This window comes from Peromyscus eremicus, chromosome 11 (assembly GCF_949786415.1).
Source record: "Peromyscus eremicus chromosome 11, PerEre_H2_v1, whole genome shotgun sequence".
Taxonomy (NCBI): Eukaryota; Metazoa; Chordata; class Mammalia; order Rodentia; family Cricetidae; genus Peromyscus; species Peromyscus eremicus.
The window spans coordinates 32,517,372-32,524,106 of NC_081427.1; positions in this window are offsets into that span (position 1 = coordinate 32,517,372).

Consider the following 6,735-nt stretch of genomic DNA (forward strand, 5'->3'; position numbering starts at 1 on the left):
CAAGTTCTTAAAAATAAAAGATAAATAGAATCTTAGAAATTGTAAGTGAGAGTATAAGAAACAAAAAGCGAGAACTTTAGACACGGAGAGTTACTTTATATTAATATTAACATTTACTTTTTGATTATTTTAAGTTTTCTATCATTGGCATATTTTGAACTGGTAGTTTGAGGTTTGCATTCTGTGAGTGGTCCATCTATTTTACTTTTGTTCTCAATAGTCCATTAGTGATTTGGTGCAAACAATAGTAGCTCTTGGCATCTTTAAGTCTCGAGCAGAAAGCTGACTTGGAGCGGTTTAATTTCTGGTGCTTTGTGAACTAGTTGTTAAAGCAACCAGTGAATTATTAATTGCAGTGGTTTTTTTTTTTTTTCGCAGCAGGTTGTAATTTAAATGAAAAAGTTCATCCCTTAGTGCCTGTTACTGAGGAAATCTGCATGCCACCATCTGTAAGCATAAGCACAAATCTCTAGAGAGGCCGGATGTACTAAAACCCACAGGGAGAAATATAATTGAAAGGCATCTTTACTGTGATGGCAGAGCCATGGAAGGCTGAAGTTCAGATTGCAGTAGGCTTAAAATACCAACAGTTAGTTAAACCACTGGGACTGGAGCCTGGAGAGAAACTTTGAGAGCACATTTCTTAGTTGAGAGTTATTAGTATTAACATTTTTTATGTCAGGAAAACTTTCCATCCCCTTGAAGAGCAGAGCCTTGTTTTGTGGGATTAAATTCCTCAATGGGATCTATAACTAGCCTAGGAAAGAGTGGGATGTCTTACCACTGCTCCTGGGCAGATTAGTATTATAAATATTTAGTTTCACAACATAGTCCCAGCAATACCTGTACTACTCACCAAGAACACTGAGTTCAGGGACCTATAATCTTTAGAAAAGAGTTGAGCATTTGGAATATAGAAGTTTTACATTTTGATGCAATATATATATGTATATAATTTATAGAATCCAGTTGAACTGTGGCTTATGTTCCTTAGTTCACTTTTCTGATTTTTTTTCTGTACTTTTAAAATCTTTATTTATTTATAAGTGTTATTTTGTGACAAACTGAAGACTCTGCATCCAACCATACTTCTTCCCCAGGGCTTCATACAGTCTCTGATATGCACAAACAAAAACACATATATCTGGGACTCAGTGAATTGGCTGGTAAAGCATGGTCTACAGGGGAGAGGAAAGCCCTGGTTTAATGTTTTCTCATGATTCAAATGTGTCCAAACCGCTGACCCTGGGGGTGTATGCACCATAGCAAAGTTGTAAATGCAGCTCAAAACAAGTTTGTAAACAGGCTTAAAATACCAAACGGTTTATTTGTGTGTATGATTTGGCTTTTGTAACTCAATTGTGAAGTTCTTAAATGCGAACTTTGTAAATGGCAAAGGCTTGTAACAAGATCAAAGGGATGGATGTGACAGAATATGGCTGGTATTGAGGTAATAATTACAATCTGCTCTTATCAGGGTCATGTTCAGAAAACCCTTTTCTGTGCCAATAAGTTTAAATGTGTCCCCTACATTCTCCTCTATCAGATAAAGCATCTCAAGTATTATGTTGAGGTCCTTGATCCATTTGGAATTGAGTTTGTGTGGTGGGAGATAAGGATCAGACATAATTCTTTTACCTGTAACCATCTAGTTTTACCAGCACTATTGCTTGAAGATGCTGTCTTTTTCTCAATGTGTGTTGTTGGCCTCTTTTTTTCAAAAATCGGGTGGCTGTAGAAGTGTGGGTTTATATGTGGGTCCTCAGTTCTATTCCATTGATCAATGGGTCTGTTTTGATGGCAGTCTGTGCTGTTTTTATTGCTGTACCTGTGCAGTTGAATTTGAAATTTGGAATGGTATTGCCTCTAGCAATTTTTATTTTATTGTTCAGGATAGTTTTGGCTATCCTGGCTTGTTTATATTTTCATATGAAATTTAAATTTTTTCTGATTTATTTGAATAATTGTATTGGAATTTTGATCAGTGCTGCATTAAATCTATAGATTGGTTTTGGTAATGGAGCCATTTTCACAATATTAATTCTACCAATCCAAGAGCATGGTAGGTCTGTCTGTGTTCTGGTATCTTCTCCACTTCCTCTTTTCAGTGTCTTAAAACTTTCATTATGTAAATCTTTTATTTCCTTGGTTAGATTTATTCCAAGTTTCTTCTGAGGCTACTGTGAATGGTATTGCTTCCCTGATGTCTTTCTCGGTGTGTTCATCTTTCGCATACAGGAAGGCTACTGTTATTTATGTGTTAATTTTGTATCCCACTGTTTGCTGGATGTGTTTATCAGTTGCAGAAGCTCTCAGGTAGAGTCCTTAGGGTCTTTTATGTATGTAATCGTATCATCTACAAATAAAGATACTTTAAATTCTTACTTGACTATTTTTATCCTTTTTTTTTTTTAAATCTTACTTGTCTCATCAGGTCTGGTAAAGCATGCTATTATCCAAGCTATTCTGGAAGCTTGTGGGGACCCCTGTAAGGTCTATGGCTGGCAGGGAAACAAACTTCAGGAGGCAAGAAGGAAAACTTGGTTCAGCACAACTTAGACGATGTTAGTCAAAACTTCTGGAGTCTGATCCCAGGCCAGTTTATTTGAGACATATTTAAAAAGACAAAAAAAAAAAAAAAACCAAAACAGTAAAGTTTGGGGGGGAAGCTTCCTGGTAACAATTATTCCAACCCCATGTGCACAATAAAGCTTAAGGCATGACTGTATCAAAACTCTTTTACAAAGTACATGTGACCATGAAGATGGGTTCTATAGCTTAAGGGATCTTAACACAGTAGAATCTGGTGTGTTCTCTGACTGAGGTAGCATGAAGGTCAGCAAGATTTAAAGGACGTGTGACATCTTCCCCTAAGGATGGGTTCTATGGACTGAGAAACAAACCTAAGGGTCTAGGAAGGGAGAATCTGGGATCATCATTCTTAGGGATTTGGGTGAAGTCTGGCTCTACAGATAACAAAGGTCACTGGGTCATTAACAACATCCACTCCCAGCCTTCTGGGTGGAAAACAGATATTTAATTTTCTCCACTGAGGAAACAATCCTACCCAATTAACATCCCTACTTTTTCCAATGCTTATCTGTAAACGCTCTGTGCCTCTGACATAGGCTAATGCAGGAGGATCACAATAGAAAGGTTTGCCTAGGCTACAGAGCAAGATCAGGGGCATCTGGGTAATTTAGTGAGACCCTTGCTCAAAATAAGTAAAATAAAATCATATATATATATCAATAATATATATATATAAAAGAAATGAGGGAGTGCTGGGAAGACAGCCCAGTAGGTAATTTGCTTGCTGCTCAAACATGAGAACTGAGTTTTAGTTAAGTCCCCAGTGCCCACATAAAAAGCTCAGTATGGCAGCCAGCACATACCTATAATCCCAGTGCTAGGAAGGAGAGACAAAAGGATACGATGTGTGACCAACCATTATACAGGTTCCTTGGGAGAACCTGTACCAAAATTAAAATAGAAAGCAATAGAGGAAGACACTGATGTTAACCTCTGGATTTCACATGTGAACACACACAGGAGAAATATTTTTAAAGGAGACTGAGAATAAAGCTTATACATATATGGCCCTGGCTTCAAGTTACCAGTACCATACACATACAACCCAACCATAATAATTTAAAAAAATAGACTAAAATGTAACAATATAATAAAAAAGCTCTTGTGAGCCAGTATGACTGACTATGTCTTTTTCATGTTCTGATTCCTCATCCAACAACACTTAATGGCCAGCACTATATGAACTGAAAACACACACACACACACACACACACACACACACACACACACACACACACACACACAGTTCCAGAGATAGCATCCCCTTGTTATCATATTGTTTGGTGTGGAGTTGGGATGGGGGTCCATTCAATTGTGAAATCTCCCATTTGAAGCTATCCATGCCTGCCTGTTCCAGCAAGATGTGGAACACCAAAGAAGTATAGCAGTACTACCATATTGCCTGACAAGCCAGCTTTAATCTGTGAAAACCTAAGCAATACAAGCTTTCTCAGAGGTTCTGAAAACATATGGCCCCATGAAGAGATAAAGCATTATTAAATATGAGCTTTCGTTGCAATTGTTATATATCTCAAAAGTATAATTCACATGAGACATAGAAACAAAGAGCCAACTGTGGGCATACAGGTTGCTGTGAGTGCCCCAGAAACTTCTGGTGTCTGAAAATATCAGCAATCAATCTGATCCATAGATGGGAAGTAGGTGGCAGTTCCTAAGCAAGACAGATACAGAGGAGCTTGTTTTAGTTACAGCACTAGTGATGTTTGTGATCAAATTGCCTGGGTCTCAGTGCATATTCATCATGCCTCACTATGTAGAATGAGACTTAACCAGTCCCATGTTGGACAAGAAAGCAAAGAGTAAGCAAAGGGTTTCAAGACCATGTCTCTGGAACCATGTGGTTCTATTTGAGCTGTCTTTTGCAGACTTTTTAATCCACAAAATACAGGGGCCAACATTTATTCCTTAATTTCCACAGTTGCTATCATGGTTCCACCCCTGTCTCTATATCTGAAGCTGTACCCCCAGAGACTTCTGAATTTCCTTATGTGTTAACAGGAGCTGTTAGCTAAGGGACAGTGGATCTATGGCGTATTGGCTTGCCTGTAATTCATTGTTTGCTCTTTGAGTTCCCGTCAGCTGTTTTAGTTCTTCTGTTATGCCTAAAATTATTCAAGTCATATACTAAAGGGTTCGCATTAGAAGATGCTGCGACATCAAAACAAGTCCCATTTTTTAAACTTCCTGGAGGCAAGAAAAATGAGGCATAGACCCAAGGACAACCTTGGATGTTGGGTCAACATACATTAATGATCATTTTGCAACTTTTGAGAGTGGGACATGGTCACCAGCACCTCTGCCCACTAAAACTTGATGGAAATTACACGACACAAATTCCTAGTACATTTCCATCTCTTCGAACACCACTCCTTTGTAAGTGCTGGAAATTTCATACTCTTTTCTCATGTATGTTAACTCAAACATGTCATGGTTAAAAGTACTTGCCCAGTGACACACCCCAGCTTCGGTAGCTCTTCCTCAGGAGATGATGACTACAGGAACGAACTATGTGCCTCATACAGTCATAGCATCCCTCTGGAGAAAGCAGACTATTCTCTATTCTCAGACTGTGTACACACCCGGGATCCCAGGTGTCAATAGTTTGTAAGTACATGTTAAGTTTATGCAAACACTGTATAAAGTATGACATAGCTGATACAAAACCATATTGTCAGTATGTATTTTTGGGCTAAATGAAGTACCTGGGGGTATATGCTCATGTGAATGCATGCCAAGACAGTTTATCTATCTAAATGTCTCTCTTCCTTCTTAGACTGTAAGTTCCTAGGATGCAATGTCTATGGCTTATTATTGTCCTTATATTAAGGACTTAATACACTGGGCATTTAGTAGGTGACTAATACACATTTTTAGAATTAATTAATGAACTTGGTTCACATTGGAACATTACTTAAGTCTGCTAGCTCTGACTGACTTCCTCATCATGCATTACTTTCAGACATTTATAGGAGCATCACATATGACTCTAGAACTACCCCAGCTACAGCTTCTCTTCTGTTGTTCAAGCCTAGACATTCTTGCTTCTTTGATATAAACAATTTTCTTTGATGTTGCACTCTGTGAGAGAATCTGTCAACAGAATTTCTTAAACACCAAAATGCTACAGAGTTCCAATATGTGTGAGAGATGAATTTTCTTTTTGAGCATATCCGCCTACAGAATATCTGGCTATATGGGTTAATAGCTACACCCTCTACCTAGAACCTATACACTGCCTCAGTCTGAAGTTCACTTGCTGAGACTCTCTCCTCATATAAGACTTCCTTCCATGCATGGTTGCAGAAGGCTGGCTTTTATTATCAATCTACCTCCCTATATAACAGTTCAGTCATATCTATCACCTCTGAATTCTGGAAAAGCCCATGCCTAGGAGCTTCATTGACTCCCCTGGACATCAACACATGTGAATAGATACTTGGAAAGGAATGGGTTAAAGGCCTGTTATTTTCCACATTAGACTGATTCAATCAAATCTCCACTGACTGCAGCCTGTCCATTGTACACAGAAATACATAAAGCTTGGTTTGGGCATTCTTTTTAAATTTTCTTATTTGTTTGTTGGTTGATTGGTTTTATATGTATGAGTATTTTGTTTGCATACATGTAGGGATGTATGTCCACCATGTGTGCCTGGTACCTGTTGAGGTCAGAAGGAGGTACTGGATCACCTGGAAGTGGAGTAATGGATAGTTTTGAATTACTATGTGTATACTAGGAACCAAACTCAGGTTCTCTACAAGAATACCAAGTATTCTTAACCACTGAGTCATTGCTTTAGCCCCTTTTTGGTATTTTTACAGAAGTTTCTGCTGAGTTAGGATTTGCCCCACCCCTGGAGTACCTAAGTAGGCATAAAAAGGATAAAGTTTATTCTTCACAGAGAAAAGTTTTTAAATCTTTCTGTGGTACAGCAGACAGATAAGCCCAACAACTGATTACATTGTACATCCACTGATCCTTGGGGGTCAGCCTCTCAGAGTCTCAGGCTAAGTAAGTAATGCACACTCAAAACAAGAAGTATTTGTAACTAGAGCTTATAGGACATCTAACACAGTATATAACACATTTAAGCTCAACAGCAAATCAAATGTGAGTAGATAA